Here is an 18,090-nt window from a genome sequence, read left to right on the forward strand (position 1 = left end):
AGTATCTTTACATGAACAATGCAGAGGACATATGTCAGGGATGTTACATACAACTGGGATAGGGTGCATATAGTGAAGCTGTGCAAACTGATTTTCCTGAATATGATTATAATTTCAGCAAATGTCTCCAACAAGTGGACACAGGTAAAGGCTCATGGCCAACATTAAAAGAAGCAAGTACAATCATGAACAATATCAGAATAATACCACCAGTAATCATGTCTCTGATATAACAAATGTGATTTAGAGTGATCAGAGATGATTCTGCACAAACACACTTGCACAACTATTATGACATGTCCATGCTCCATGAAGGTAATCACGCACACTGTCCTGGCACCATAACATCTGCTGGAGGTGTTAGGAGGGACACTGCTATACCTGTATTCAACATTATGATCAATGCAGGCTAGTTGGCTGCTGTGCATGGCATATATATGGCACAATCCACATGGTCACAAATGTTACCCATGACATTAATGTTGTCAAACAACTATGTATGTACTGTGTGCATTAACATAACAGGTAACACACATGCATCTGCTGTAACAACTTGATGGGGATTCCACATCATCACGCAGTAATGTTTATGCCACAAAAAGAATACCTAGGTATGGCAAATAAGCTGTGTGACAGATCACTGTGAGAAAGGCTGTACACTTCAGTTACACATCAGTGGAAGATGTGTGGGGAGGTACATGAAGAAGGGTACATTGCACTCCATTACTGATGTGATTTAGGCTATGAACTATGGAGTTATTATGGCCTCTGAGGTGGATGTCTTTCAAATACTCAATAGTTGTGTTACATATATGGGAGTATTCAGTACTGTGACCACATGCTGGTGAACATTCCACTTACCATCTACCCCAGGACACAGGTCACATACCTACTTGTCTAATTATAGGGTGTGATGCTTATATTATACTTGGGTTGCATGTTTGTTTTCCTGATGTAACAAATACCCACAGGTTTTCATGTCATTTAAGGTTGTGTCATGGTTGTGGCAGCAATCTTTGGTGTGTGTTGATACTGTCTGTATTATATTACTATCACAGTTGGAGTCAATGATTGCCCTCAATCTGTAGTCCTTCAGACAGCTGTTTGGACACAGGATGTATATGTCATCTGTGATGACCGTCACTTGAATAATAGACAGCAAAGGGCCTAACAGTCAGCACTGATGTATGGAAATAATCACTGGACTTCAGATATAGGTCACTTCACATATGTCAACATATTTAGATTGCACATATGTGATACAGTGATCTACCCAGTTGGTGATATAGGTACACATGGCCACATTTGACAGTGTTGAGTGAATACCTCAGTGTGGATATGTGTCAAATACCTTGGGCTTGTCAAGTTCATAAGAATAAAGGTGGTGCAATACAACCAAATAAAAAATTAAAACAAATATTGGGAGTAATCATGAAAAAAGACTTATTCCTTTATTAAAGAAATAACAAGATTAAACCTTTCATCCTACAAAACTAGAACTTCATCAGATTCAGATTTTTGAGTTCATAAGGATGATAGTGCTGTCCTCATGCATGCCCTCAATGACCTCTTTGAGGACATCTAACAGATGTAACAGACACCATGTAGCATTAACAACTCATAAAGGCCTGTTGCACACAGCCAGGATATCAATAGTGTCCATTTCAAAAAGGTCCATGATGACATATTGGTCTACCTCTCAGATGAGGAGAGTTAGTATGTGTCTATACATGCATGCATCGGGTGCTGCCCTCCCAACTCAGACAGAGGGATGTTGATGTACACCATGGACACTCTTCTGCAGGAACATAGTCTGTGTGGAGGGTGTGTTGAAGTGTGTATTCAACTGTGTCAGGAAGGTGTATGTGATGAGTCACACAAAAGGTGATCTGGGATGTTGTCACAGCCCATTGATTCTGTGTGATAGGGCTGAATGAAGGTAAGACAGTGCATACTGGCTAGCAGCAACTGGCCTAGAGTTTGAAAAGAATCGCCTATACAGGTATCATTGTGAAACTCTCCCAGCTGAGGATTAAACATGATGTCACTAGATGGATAACTAGTTGGCTCACTGACACAACACATACTGTGAAAGTTGGTGAATCAATCTGTACCAGTAGATCTGTCACTACTGGTGTAACTAGAGATATGTGCTTGGCCCTTTACTGTTTGGAATTTATTTCATGACAGTTCAGGCTACAGTATACAGACTTTGACTTACTGTGTTTGCTGATTCTTGCATACTGGGGGCACTCATTGAGTCCACCTATGATGATAACATGCTACAGAGGTTAACACAGACAAATGATTGATGACAAAGCCACATGGTCTACAAATAAATGCAAATATGTGTCTTTATTTTGGCTTTCTGCAAAGTGGATTCCCTTGCTAATTACAGCATTGACAACAGTCCTGCTATACCGAAACCCTGTAAGGCAAGCACTGGAAACAGACATACATAGCAATCTCAACTTTGACCACTAATTGTACACACTGGTATTGAAAGCTTATGTTTTGCACATCATAATTCATGCCATCGTATTCAGATCTCAGGAGTATATTACAGCACTGCACTCAATCCTCATTAGAACACTAATACAAAGTATAATATTATCTTTTGCATGCACCTCACACACACACACACACACACACACACACACACACACACACACACACACACACACACACACACACACACACACACACACAGACACACACACACACACACACACACACACACACACACACACACACACACACACACACACACACACACTTGACTGCAGTGAGAATAGAACCCTGACCTAAGTAAACAAGCTAAAGAACTCAGTACTTTATGTTAGCACCACTGCACAAGTCTTACTTTTATAAGGCTACAGGAGAACTTATAGTAGACGAAATCAGCAGACTATGTTGGAGGGAAGATATTGGGAGACCTGCATGGAATGGATGTATCGGCACATGCAAGTATCAAAATAGTGTCAATCTATGGGATTAGAGCAGTAATTGTAGGATACACCTTCTGCTCTTCTGGATAGACACACACAGTTAACTATAGTGGGAACAGAACCCTATCTATCTAAGTACACAGACTATACAACTCAGTACTTTACGCCACCACCACAGCTGACTTTTCCAAGGCTGCAGGACAACTTATAGTGGATGACATGAGCAGGCCATGTTGGAGAGAAGATATTGGCAGGCCTGCTTAGGTTCATAGCTGCATAGATTCATAGGAGGTTATTAAGCTAATGGCCCTATGGCATTTACAAGCCTAGCAGAGCAATTTTGCATTCAGCACCATCTGCCCCTGTCCATGAGGGACATAGGTGACATCCCAGAGGTGAATTTACAACCACCCATCCAGTTGTCAGTGTTGCACTTGAATAGGTTCATGGAGGAGCACTGGTTCACATACAGTGCGAGCTTATTATAGAGGAGTGGCAATTGCTGGGAGATATATCTGTCTCCCCAGCATGTTCTGTTTATGTCACAGGCTAGGTTGAGATCCCTGGAGCAATTATTCTTATCTCTTTCATTTGCAGATGTCCAGCATTTCTATTAGGGCAGGATCTGACACTGGTCTGTAGGTCAGGCATAGGTCAGCTCTCAGCAGCCTGCATTATACTGAGTACAATGACAAGTCTTTCAGCCTTTCCATGTATGTCATGTTTTGCAGGCGCTGGATTCTCATAGTCACAACCCTCTGTGTTTTCTCCAGTTGCTGCAGGTGAATGGTGAGGTACAGACAAAAGGGAGCATTGCACTCAATTAATGGTCTGATAAAAGTTGAGTACAGCAGAGCTATGACCTCCCTGTTCTTGTATGTGATGTTCTTGTTTATGAGGTGCAGAATGTAAACTGTGTATCTCACCACTATGAAAACATATTGATTGAAGTGTAGTTTGCTATCAACATGTGTTCTCAAGTCTCCCAAAATTGTGTTTGAGTTTACAGGGGTGCTATGTATTTTATAATTAGCAGGGGTACTTCATTGCCAAAGTGGACAATAATGCATTTTTTTCCTTTAAGGTTCAGTCCTTGAGTTTTACACCAATCATTTGTCTGTGTCAGCCCTTTCTGTAATATGTTAACATCATTGGGGCGGTCTATATGATTGCACCCAGTTGACAGTCATCTGCAAACTTGGTAAGCCACAGGTCATCTACCTTTGCCTGGACTTCAGAGAAATAGTTTCCAAACAGTTGAGGGCCCAACACAAATCCTTGTGATATTCCACTGGTAAGTGGTATAGTGGGGGAGGTACAGTCCCCGACATTGACAGTGTGCATTTTGTCGGTGAGCCATTTGGCTATCCATCTAGTAATGTATGGGTTAATCCCCAGATGGGAGAGTTTCTCCATGATACCTGAATGGGGGATAATGTCAAAGGCCTTGTATAAATCAACATCAGAGGTATGTCCTGTTATCCCTCATCCAGGTCTTGTGGTCATTATCAAAGAAGTCCATGAGGTTTAATAAGCAAGACCCACCCTTGACAAAACCAAAGTGGGTCAGGTCAAGTATGTTGAAAGTCACCTATGTCCCTTGGATAAGGTCTATAATGGTTCCTTCCATAGCCTTGCAGATAAGGCTGTTTAGGCTTATGGGGCAATAGTTCTAATTCTGCATGTTACTAGATTGATGTGCATTGCATATAATACAGCATGTTAATTTATGTAGTGTAGTTGATATATGTGTGAAAAACGTACTGAGACAGGGTTGCAGTCTTTGGAGGTAAGCAACACATGGGTGTATTATATATATATATATATATATATATATATATATATATATATATATATATATATATATATATATATATATATATATATATATATATATATATATAGATGACATATTGTTAAATAGGGCTTTCAGTTTGTTATGTTTTCACATGTAATTTCATGTCGTAAACAGGAAATGGACAATAAACAGCACTAATACTTAATAATATTTAGTTTTCCATGCAGCAGCGAGCAGCGGGTTTGCAAAATGGTTGGCAAAGTATTTGCATATGTGAGATACACATAGTTAAGCAGTGTGCAAACCTGAGCCATATTGCTAAAAGTCTGAGAGTTAATACTGAGTCTATAAAACACTTCTGTTGCTTTACTGTCTCTGTGGCAGCATGTGTAAAGGCATTGATATTTTTTCTTTTTGAGCGCTGATAATATTGGGTTCAAATCCAGGTGTATCTAAGACTTTTAAATAAACAGTGATCATTGAATTACATTAATTGTTTATAGTACATGTGTTGCTGTGTGTTGGCATAGCACAGCTGGGTTAAGTGGCATTGCACTGAGGTAACCATAGCATTGTACCACCACTCACTGTCGCTTGCATTGCTGTGCAATGCCAAACTTTGCGCAAACATAGAGGCCAAAAAGTGAAGGGATCCCTTTCTTTTTCTACTACTTATGTGTGTTGTATGTGATTGTATTTTTTTAACCAGATTATAGGTATTAAAATGAGGTAGACAGGAAAGTGGTGAAATGGGGAGCAAGCAGGAGGAAATACTGGGAAAGCAATACATGGTGTCTCATCCCTTGTGCATATAATTCTTATCAACTCCACTATCTAAAGTTTTAGAAGTGGGAATGAATATAGTGGGAATTGGAGCAACAGTACATCTGTATGTAATATCCTGTATTAGAACCCAGGACCATGTGTATGACAGTCCTACACTTACACCTGTTGCCACAAGAATGTTGAAATAACACTTCTTTGCTTTTTCAATTCATTGCTATAAACTGCATTGTCACAGCAGTAAAAATAGGTTGCATACCCTGTACTAAAACTCAAGATGATCTATACTACAGCACTACAGTTACACCTGCTGCCACAGGACTAGTTACATAACATTCCATAATTTCCTTATCATTCCTAAGGTCTCTGTGTTAACCACCACACAACACCACTTAGCATGTTTGCACATTGCCCAACAGAATTAATTGAATGTATCCAGTTTCAATTATTGGTTATCTGAGTCCTGTCTGCAGGTGTTGGGGAACCTTGCTAGTCACAGCACAATGCCACTAAGTGAAGTTGCACAATGGAAAACAAAAATTCCAACAATGTATTGTTTTTTACCTTTACCCTTTTACAGGCACTCTGCTTGCAGGTGTTTTGTAGGTGCTTTCTGTGCTTCCTGAGTGGGCCAGTAGTCCAGTTTGTACATTGCAGCATTTCATGCAAATGAGATAAGCAGAGCCAAACCTCACATTCATTTTTTTTACATTTTCCTGTGTGCACTAAGCTGCTTATTACATAAACACTGCTCTACACCAAAAAAAAAAGGAAAAGTAGTTGACCTGAGAAAAAGCAATCTATGATATGCACACTACAAAATGTTAGTACACATGAAGTATTTCTACATAGTTCTGGATTTGAACTCTCACTCCAATGAACTTTCAGAACACATTAAGGGTGCCTTATCCCTGTTTGCCACACAAACACCTTTGCGGAAAGGAACTGAAGTCATTCTGCACACAACCGACTGCAACATTATCTACAGTAATATGAAATCATATAACAGTTATTTGTACATTTATTCATTTTGGCTATAGTGCACTGAGCGATCAAACAACCAGTTATGAGTATCGCTTGAAAATATTTATCTCTGTCTTACCTCTCTGTGTTTGTTGCTCATTCTTCTCTTATCTGACCAATAATCTGAGACATGCAGTCTGTAAGCCATTCTGTATCATTGTTACTAAATGGCAATAATATAATATGTAGTTTCCAACAAATGAAGGGGAGGTTGGATGTTAATGAACAGAACTTGTGAATTTTGTGCTGCTTACTTATATTTTCAGCCTTTACAAAATTACATCTAACACTTTGCAAGTCTAACCTGATGATGCATTCACTGGGTGTAGGGTAGTCTGCATTGCTGTTGTATTTTCCTTCTCCCGACCAGTAATCATTCACAGTTGCACTCCATTAAAAACAAACACTGAGGGAGTGCATGTACTTTGTTTGCATGTGCTACACAGAACCAAGTTTTTGGGATTCAGCAATTCTAATGAGTTCACACCTTATTTGCCTCTTCATCATGCTAACAGCCCTGAATCTACACCATAAAAAGGCAGCCATGTAGCTAGGGGAACTGACGGTAATGAGATTTATTTATGTGAAGAACACAGAAAAGAAGCTATTACTTTGGGATATAGCTGCACAGAAGATTATTAAACTTGAGAAGATATGCTTGCATTATGTCAGCTCAATACTGTATATGCTGAAATGCAAAAAATAAAATCTGTTTAATAGTTTTATATATATATATATATATATATATATATATATATATATATATATATCGATTAGCAAAGGCTGCAGTTTTATATGTATATATTGGTTAGAAGTGTACTGATAGTACAGGCATGTTTGTCAGGGCATTTCACAGGCATACATGATTGGCAGTACCTTAAAATGGAATATTCTATGTTAAATCTGAAGACATGTTTCAGGGACAGTTCATTTGATAACATGTTTAGCATTTCAAAGATAGTTTGTTAGAAAAAAAGTGTCATTTGCCTATTCCTTTGGGGGTGGGGGAGCAAAGCTGCATTGATTTTATGACACAAACAAGGATATGTTGCTATTGTTACTCTCCTTTTTTCACATCCAGCCTGTTGTTCATATTTCAAATCTCTAGACTGTTTTATGTTTCTCCAGTGGGTAATTTATTTATTTTATTTTACATTTGTTGACCGGGCTAGTCCAGCTGGATAATTTCCATTTTCAGTGGAGGCCCGGGGAGAAAAGCTCCACAAATTAAAACAAGGTTAAACATTTAAGCAACAATGCATACATTTTAGTCTAGAAAAAAACACCTAAAAAACAGATAAAAAACACATAGTCCTATCTATATATTGAGAAAGGCCATATATACATAATTGTTGAAGAAATTGTTGGTACCCTTTTTTTTTTTTTTATGGAACAGTACAGTAATAAAGTAATTTGTGATAGCAGAGAAAGATTGGCATGTTTAAATAGGGAAATATGACTGAAGAAAGAAAAAAGTAGATTAGTCTGGATTGGTACAGGAGCAGAGCCAGAAGTTGTTCAGATGTGAAAGAAGTTGTTTTTTAAAAAGGTGAAAGGAGTCTAGTGAGGTAATGTGTGAGGGGAGGTTATTCCATATTTTCCCTACGGAGTTAGAAAATAGACAGTTGCCTGCAGAATTTGTAATTCTAGTTGTGTTGACTTGTAGCTTTTCGGCAGATCGCAGCTGTTTCAAGTTATTGTAGGGGGTCAAGAGGTTACTGAGAGCAGGTGTTTTTGTTGGTTGATATAGAATGTTATGTGTAATTAAAAGTTGTTGATAGATAAGCTTGTTAGGTAGTTCTAACCAGTCTAAGTTTTTTAAGTTTTGACAGTGGTGAGTTCTGTACTGGGATGCTGTGGCAAAACGGGCAAAACGGGCAAAACGGGTAATACTGAACTGCTACCTTTTTTGTTTTATCTGGGAACAGTTATTTTGTAGTTATGTGATAGTTATGTGTATTATCCTTCTGTTGTCTTTTAGGGCACCTAGGACTATGGCACTCAGGTGTCTCATTCCCTGAAAACCATCCTTCACTGACCCTGAAAATCAGGTCATTGTGGAAGGTTTAGGTGACATAGTGCCTTCCTGCTTGAGAGGGGATGTGGAGATATGATATGACAGGCAGAATGCAAATTTGGCAGCAGATAATTGCATACATTAATGAAGTAGGTGGCCACAGCAGGACATATGATCGGGTGTGCCATAGGGCCACTGGCATGATCTCGTCTGCATGGAGGACAGTAGTTGCAGTGGCCCATGATTGGATGGGTATGAGGGGCTGATACTTAGCCACAGCTAACAGCAAAGGAGGAGTTCCTGCCCACTGTCAGGGATCCAGACAGCTCCCTGGAAAGTGCAGGACAGCATGTCCTTGACATTGGTGTTACAGTTTCAGTGACAGCAAGCATGTCCCAATAGGAGCTTCCAGGTGTGCTTTTGTATGTTAGTTGTTAAATACAGTTGTATAGTAAAAATATTTAAATCAATACAGTAGTTCTGTTTCAGAAGAATTGCTTTTTGGTGGGATATTGAAGATTGCTACAGTTAACAACACATTCTGATCGATTTGCTTAGGTTGGACTTGTCATTCAAGTTCTTGTTGAATGTATAGTTAATGGACATATAAAGTGGAAAATGTATTACCCTGTGTTACTGTTAATTGTGATGATATTGTCTTTACCTTTTGCTTAACTTCTTCCAGGGATATCCAGCATACTGAGCATACCATCATCTGCAGGTCAAACATTTTTATATCAGTACTGATGAGCAATTCCAAGAAATATTTTAGTGCGTGATGTTGATGTCAGGACTGTTGTGTGTATTGCTGTACTGTCTAATAGTGGAACCACTGTTATGTTGTTAGCATATATTGAACTAAAGTAATGTAGATATTAATTGTTCCTGTATTTCTTGCTTATAATCACAGCTGAGTGTGGCAGTGGAAGTATGGGACTTCTAACACCTGATGTCAGAGTATCAGCAGACTTTCATGATGATGGTAGCCAATTAGAGGCATAGATTTGGGGTGCAGAGGCTGAATCTGACACTGAGGTTGACATATAGCCATCCCCAGAAATTGCAAACACAGCCAGTAGTCCTAGGCCTACCCATTCCATTGAGCCCTCAGATGTTAGACAGTTGGAGGGCAAGACAATCAGTCAGGGAAGTGTGGCTACTGTGGCTTTCTTGCCTGTTAACTCTGACCATAGCCAAGGTGTGGGACAGCTGCCATGCAGAAGGGTTGTTAGTGATGCTTGGAGGAAGCCTGCTGTCCATTCTCCACCTGATCCAGGTGTTTCTTCCTGTGCCACTCAACATATGTTTAGGGCTATCATGGAGGCACAAGCACATTCCCATAGGTCCTCCAAAAAAATGCTTAGGGTTGTAGATGTGGCACAGGCTGACATGCATGACTGCCTCCACTGTGTTGCTGATTCAATGGAGCTGATAAATGACACATTGGAATAAGTGGCATCTGATGGAACAACTGCTGGGAAGAGGATGGCATCCTTATGGCCATAGGTCAGCCATGTCATTTGCTGTTAGCCAACATCTGTAAATCTATATATTATATATACCTGTATTACATATATACATACATGTATATATCTACACACACACACACACACACATATATATATATATATATATATATATATATATATATATATATAGATATATATATATATATATATATATATATATATATATACATAGATATATAGATATATTTAGATATATAGATATAGATAGATACAGATATAGCTATAGATATATATGTGGGTCCCCTGCATTTGATCAAACATACATTTGTTTGACAAATGCAGGGGCATAATTTAATGTCAATAGTATGAATGACCAAAAGGTAAACATGTCAGTGGTATGGAATGTCAAAATAGGTAAGTGGGGTTGGTGTGTGTGTGTGTGTGTGTGTGTGTGTGTGTCTGTGTGTGTGTGTGTGTATGTGTGTGTGTGTGTAAGCTACAGTTAGGGTCGGAGATGAGTGAAGGATAGATGTTGTGTGTGTATTTGTGTGTATGAGTTTGTGTATTTTAGGGTTAGGGTTAGGTTAGAAGATAGATGTAATGTTGTTTGCATGTGTTTATGAATGTTTGTGTGTCTAAGTGTGTCTTGTGTAGTGGCAGAGTTACAGGAAGATTTTAATGACTTTAAGGTGTAGAGAGGGTGGATACAGACACACTACAGAAACTCTGCAACCTCTATTGTCCTCAACTCTGATCCAGGGCAAACTGAGGAGAACTCATCCCAATATAGACAAATGTATGTGTGGCACTTAGTATAGGTTTATAGGTTCATAGATAGGTACTAGGCTATTGGACCTAGGGTCTATACAAGCCTAGCCAAAAAGGTACCCTGGCTTTCGCCACCAAAGCAAATTATTTTCCTGTGCCCCTGTCAAGCAGAACCACAGAAGTTATCCCTGGGGTGAATTTCTTATTACCCATCCAATTATCAAGATTTTTCTTGAAGAGTGCTAATGAGGAGCTCTGTTTGACATAGATAGGTAGTCTGTTCCAGAGTATGGGATGCCTCTGGGAAAGGAATCTATCCCTCCAGCATGTTCTGTTTATTGTGGTGACAAGGTTTAGGTCCCTAGAGTGTGTTGTTCGGAGGGAATGGGATTTCTTTAAGTGGAGCATGTCCAACAGCTCTGAGTTTGACATAGCTTTGTATGTTAGGCAGAGATCGCCTCTGAGTAGGCGATATGCGATGGAGTAAAGCTGGAGGTTTTTGAGATGCTCTGCGTAAGGCATCTGTTTGAGGCCAGTAATCCTCTTTGTGAGGTATCTTTGCAACCTTTCCAGTTGTTGTAGATGTCTTGTGAGGTACATACCAAAAGGGGCGCTGTACTCTATAATTGGTCTAATGAGTGATAAGTAGAGGGGAACAATGACCTCTTTTTTCTGGATGAGAATCCTTTTGTGATGAGGTGCGCCATGTAGAAGGATTTCCTAACCACTGTGGCGATGTGATTATCAAAGGAGAAGGCTACTGTCCACCTGTGTCCCAAGGTCTCTTATCACACTTTCAGTGTTAAGTAGACTACTGCCTATGTGGTAGTTCATGGGTACAGAGTTTTTAGCAAAGGGGATGACAATGCACTTTTTGGCATTGAGCTTGAGACCATGGCTTTGACACCAGGCATCTGTCTCAGTGAGGCCGTTTTGTAGGATGTCCACATTGTTAGGAGTTTTAATTATGTAGCTTAGAAAAAGGAACCTTTCAGAGACCAACAGGGGACATACTGGGGGTGTCACAGGCATCAACATCCAGGATCCTTCATCAGTTCTTTAATGCTATGGTCCAACATGCCAGTGACCACATATATTTTTCCTGTACTTCTGAGGATAGGGCCAGAAATATGCAGGTGTTTTACTATGTAGCACACTACTCTGAAGTACTGGGTGCCATATATTGCACATATACAGAAATTAAGGCACCACCAGGGGAACAGGGAAGGTTCTACATAAATAGAAAGGGTTTCCACTCTATTAACTGACAAGTCATGGGTAACACAAAGGGAATCATCTTGAATGTGTGTGCTGACAATCCTGGCAGTTATCACAACTCATGTATGTGGCACACCTCCCAACTGTATCAGATGTTCGCTAGGGCGGATATCCCACAGGGTCATTTACTGGGGGATGCAGAATATTCACTGGAACTGTGGCTAACAACACCCATCAGAAATGCACACACACCCACTGATGACTGCCATAATGATGTATACTCTCAAACCAGAAATGTCATAGAGAGTGTGTTTGGACTGCTGAAGTCGTAGTTCCAGTGCCTAGATACATCTGGGGTAGCCCTGTAGTACAATCCACAGACATGTACTGAAATATTCACAGTATGTGTCATGCTACACAAAATCATCCTGAAAAAACAATTGCAGCAGGATCAACACGGGAAAAGAGCACACATCCCACCACCAATGCCAAATTCACCACAGCCGCACACAGATGAGGAGTCAGGGGGGAACCAGCAGTTGCTTTGGGTGTAGGCAGATGTAGACATGCTCAATATGCCATTGCTTTGGCTAAGAGGCAACACATAGCACACTTACTCACCATCTAAGGGCCTAAAACCTTCCTCCTACACACAAACACACACGCACACACACACACACACACACACACACACACACACACACACACACACACACACACACACACACACACATATAATAACATTGATACTAGGCAACTCTCACAAACTTTACCTCCCATGTATTGGCTGTGTACTGCTTGCATCAGACAGTCAGCCCTGAACTAAAACTGTTGAAAGTGCTGCATTTACAAGGTTAATGTTGAACCTGGAATGTATGTATAATATGTAATATATGTATAATATGTAATAATATGAATGACTGGCATATCCTTGCATTTCATTACTTGGCAGTGTAAGCAAGTAAAAGGTGGTAGATTTGTACAGAAATGACCTTTCATGTGACAGCAAACATTTATTTGACTTATATGTGTCCATTATTAAGTAATAGGCCTCAGGCATCATAGATTCACAGTCATACCTCTCAAAAGTAGTGATGGCCACTGCATGCCCTCAGTTTAGCACCATACTTTTGTACTGGAAAATCATTAAAGAGAGAAGTTAAAAAGTACTGATATACATTTCAGTTTCAGACTTCACAACCCTCAGAGGATCAGTCACAATAAAGTTGGAAAATTTTGATGGTATCAGCTGTCTAATTTTCTAAGAAAAATATAAGTCAAAGGTACAATTAGCAGCTCAACATCGCAAATGCAGATATACTAAGCACTATGTCAACTATGCACCCTCGGCATCAGATAAAACTTATGTATCCATGAATCCAAAAGATACAAAACAGGGATATGGCACAGTTATCATCACTTGCACAGAGTGCTGTGTGTGTGTGGTGGGGGTGGTGGGGGTGGTGGTGGGGGGGGGCAGGAAGCCTAGGCTGACACAAAAGTTTGGTGAGTGGGTGTGAGTAAGAAAGAGAAGCAGGCAGACATTTGGATAAAATAACACATTGCCATTGAGACAAAATGAGTTTTAAGCTGCACGGCTGAACCATGCAACTGTTGTGCGTGTGTTTGTTGGGTCCTCCAGGTTAAATTGGTGTGTGAGGATATGCATGAACACAGCTAAGCTCTGTGCTAGCTCTACATCTTAGTATGTCAGACAGGTATGACCCATTCATGGCAGATGTGGCAGTTAGTCGTCGTCCCTGACCACGAGAACTGGTCGTTCCAGGAGTTGCACTGGCACATCCAGACCCACAGTCAGATGCACTGCTTCCTGAACGTGACTGATGTCTGCTGGATGAGTTCACCTCATGAGGACAACCAGGACTATGACCCCATGGCCTGGCACATCTGGGTGTGGACAGCTCCCTCACTGATGGAGCAGTGGAAGTACTGTCACTATAGGAACATGATTGGGCATGGCCACATTGCCTAATAGCAGATGATGTGGCTGACCTACACCCACTCCTAGCAAAGGTTACATCAAAGACACATCTCATTCCAACATGTCATTCATCCAATCCATTGAATTGGCAACACAGTGTGGCAGTCACGCATATCAGCCTGTGCCACATCTACAACACTAAGCATTTCTCTGGAGCACATATGGGAACTTGCCTGAGCCTCCATGATGGCCCTAAATGTATGTTGAGTGGCATGGGAAGAGACACCTGGATGACCCAGGCACCTCACCTGCACTTTGACTATGACCAGAGTCATCAGGTACTGAAGCCACAGTAACCACACTTCTATGATCGACTGTCTCACCCTCCACCTGCCCAATATCTGTGAGCACACTGGAATGGGTACGTGTAGGCCTACTGGCTGTGTCTGATGGAATTTCAGGGGATGGTAGTATGTCAACCTTAGTGTCAGATTCAACCTGAGTAGCCCCTGACTGTGCCTCTGTTTCGCCACCATCATCATCACAGTCTGCCGATACTCTGACATCAGATGGTGGAAGTCCCACACTTCACTGCCAGTATCACCTGTGATAATAAACAACAAACTCAGGAACAATTAATACCTAAACTACTATAACCCAATATATGCTAACAAAATAATAGTACAGCAATACACACAACAGTCCTAACATCAAAATCACACACACACACACACACACACACACACACACACACACACACACACACACACACACACACACACACACACACACACACACACACACACACACACACACACACACACACACACACACACACACACACACACACACACACACTAAAATATTTATTTGAATTGCGCATCAGTACTGATATAAAAATTTTGGCTTACCATGTGCAGATAAGGGTGTCCTCTGCATGCCAGATGGTCCCAGAAGAAGTTAAGCAAAGAGTAAAGACAACTTTATTGTGATTAAAAAACACAGGGTAATACTTTTCCCCCTTTTATATGTCCATGAACTATACTTTCAAAAAGAACATGGATGTCAACTCCAACCTAAGCTAATCAATCAGAAAGTGTTGTTAACTGTAGCAATCTTCAATCCTACCCCAAAAACATCTCTTGTGAAACAGGAGTAATGTATTGATTTAAATTGTTATACTATACAACAGTATTCAACAATGGAGATACAAAAGCCTACCTGGAAGTTCTTCTTGAGACATGCTTGCTGGCCCTGATAGAGTAGCACCAGTGTCGAGGACATGCTGTTCTGCACTTTCCTGGGAGCTGTCTGGATTTCTGGCAGTGGACAGAAACTCATCTGGTTTTAGTGGTGGCTCTGTAGAAGGTCCCCCCAGTACCCATCCGATCACAGCCCACTGCAGCTGCTCTCCTCCATGCAAATGATATAATGTCAGTGGTCCTATGGCACACCTGTTCATATGTCCTGCAGTGGTCACCCACAACATTAACATTGTTGACAATCTGCATCCATATCTGCATTCTGATTGACATATCTCCTCATCCCCTTTCAAGCAGGAAGGCACCACGTTGCCTAAAATTGTCAACAATTACCTGATTTACAGCATCAGTGAAGGGAGGTCTTCAAGGATTGAGATGCCTTGGTGGCATAGTTCTAGGTGTCATAAAAGACAACAGAAGGATAATATACATAAGTATCACATAACTGCAAAATAACTGTTCCCAAATAAGGCAGAAAAAGGTAGCATTTCAGTATTACCCACTGGAGAAACATCAAACTGTCTAGAGATTTGAAATACAAACAGCAGGCTTGATGCAGAAAAGGGAGAGTAACATTAGAAACATATCCTTTTTTGTGCCATAACAGAAATTCAGCTTTGCCCCACCCCCAAAAGAACAGGTAAATGACACATTTTCCTAAGAAACAATCTTTGAAATGCTAAAAGTGTTATCAAATGAACTGTCCCTGAAACGTCTATAGATTTAACACAGAATATTCCACTTTAAGGTATTGCCAACCATGTATACCTGAGAAATGCACTGACAAACATCCCCATGGCATCCATATACTTCTTACTAATGCATACAGGCAAAGGTGTAAAAGTCTTTGTTGCAGATTTTTCTTATTTACATTCCAGCATGTGCAGTATGTAGCAAACAAAATGGAAGCACACATTCTCAAGGTCAGTTATCCTCGGTGCAGACATATCCTAAAGTAATAACCTCTTTTCTGTGTTCTCCACATAAACAAGTCTCCTCACACTCAGTTTCCTTAGCTACATGGCTGCCTTTTTATGTTGTAGATTCAGTGCTGCTAGCACTGTTAAGTTGTAAATCAGGTGTGACCTCATTAGAAGTACTGAATTCCAAATACTTGGCTCTGTGTAGCAGATGTAAATATAGCGCAGGCACTCCCTCAGTGTTTGTTCCTAATGGATTTTAACTGTGAATGATTACTGGAAGGGAGAAGGAAAACACAACAGCCATTCAGATTCCTATGCCTCCAGTGGCTGAGTCAACCAGGCTAGACTCACAAAGTATAGATGTAGTTGTATCAAGGTTTTAAATGTAAGTAGCACACATTTCACATTTTCTGTTCAGTAACATCCAACCTCCCCTCCATTTCATGACAACTGTATATTATTGCCATTTAATATCCTTACACATATTAAGGACAATGATACATAATTCCTTACAGATTGCATGTCTCAGAATCCTGGCCAGATAGGACAAGAATGAGCAACAAACAGATATACAAGACAGAGCTGCATTTACACAAACAACAGTCAGACATGGTTGTGTGATCACTCTGTGCACTACTTTTGAAATTAATACATGTACAATATACTGTCATATGTTTTGTTTCCACTATACATTATGTTGCAGTTGGTTGGATGCATGATGATCTTAGTTCTCTGCTGCAAAGCTGTCTGTGTGGCAAAGAGGATAAGCCACCTTTCCTGTGTTCTGAAGCTTCTTTGGGGTGAGCATTCAAATCCAGACCTATGTAGAAATATCTCATGTGTACCAACATTTTCCAGTGTGTATGTCATAGATTGCTTTTCCTCATTTCCACTACTTGTCCTTTTTTTTGGAGGGGGGGATAATGCTTGCGTGATGCACCACCTAGCACAAACACATGAAACAGAGAAAAATAAATGCCAGGTTTGGCTGTGCTTTTCTCGTTTGTCCAAAGTGAGGCAGTGTGCAAACTGGACAATTGGCCTGCCAAGGAAGCAGACAGTACACCTGCAGACAGGATTTAGACAGCAAATAATTAAAACCGGATACATTCAATTACTTCATTTGGGCACCACCCAAACCTGCTGAGTGGCATTGCATGGTAGTTAACACAGAGACCTTAAGAATGGTTAGCAAATTAGGGAATGTCATGTAACTAGTCCTGTGTCAGCAGGTGTAAGTGTAGGGCTGGAGTACAGATGGGCCTGGGGTTTAGTACAGGGCGTGCAACTTTTTCTTACTGTTGTGACAGTGCAGTTTATAGCAATTAATTGAAAAATAGACAAGTGTTATTGTAACATTCTTGTGGTAACAGGTGTAAGTGTAGGACTGCCATATGCATGGTCCTGAATTCTAATCCAGGATATTCCATACACTTTTATTGTTGTTCCACTTCCCATTATATTCTCTCTCACTTATTGCACTTTAGATGGGATAGGAGGGATGGGAGGATAATGATTTTATGAAAGCAAGGTACAGACTTTGATTCTGACAGGGGGTAATTGGCTACGCTTAAAATGGCCAACAAGAACAATTAGCCTAGCACTAACCCATGAAGACAGTGGAGCATATATGTATGAGGGATGAGATGCCATTATTGTGTTTCCAGATGTATGACTGAGGGTTCATAAGTTCATAGGTTCATAGGCAGGTACTAGGCTATCTGCCCAAAGGCATTTATAAGCCTAGCCAGAATGAGTTGGCTTTCGCCACTCCCTTAGATTAGTTCCATGTGCCTCTGTCCAGCAGAGCCATTGAAGTGATCCCCAGGGTAAACTTTCTGTTTCCCATCCACTCGTCAAGATTTCTCTTGAAGAGTGTTAGTGAGGAGCTCTGCCTAATGTAGATTGGAATCTTGTTCCAGAGCATGGGAAGTCTCTA

The sequence above is a fragment of the Protopterus annectens genome, chromosome 1.part1, assembly GCF_019279795.1.
Source record: "Protopterus annectens isolate FY-2018-M chromosome 1.part1, PAN1.0, whole genome shotgun sequence".
Lineage (NCBI taxonomy): Eukaryota > Metazoa > Chordata > Ceratodontiformes > Protopteridae > Protopterus > Protopterus annectens.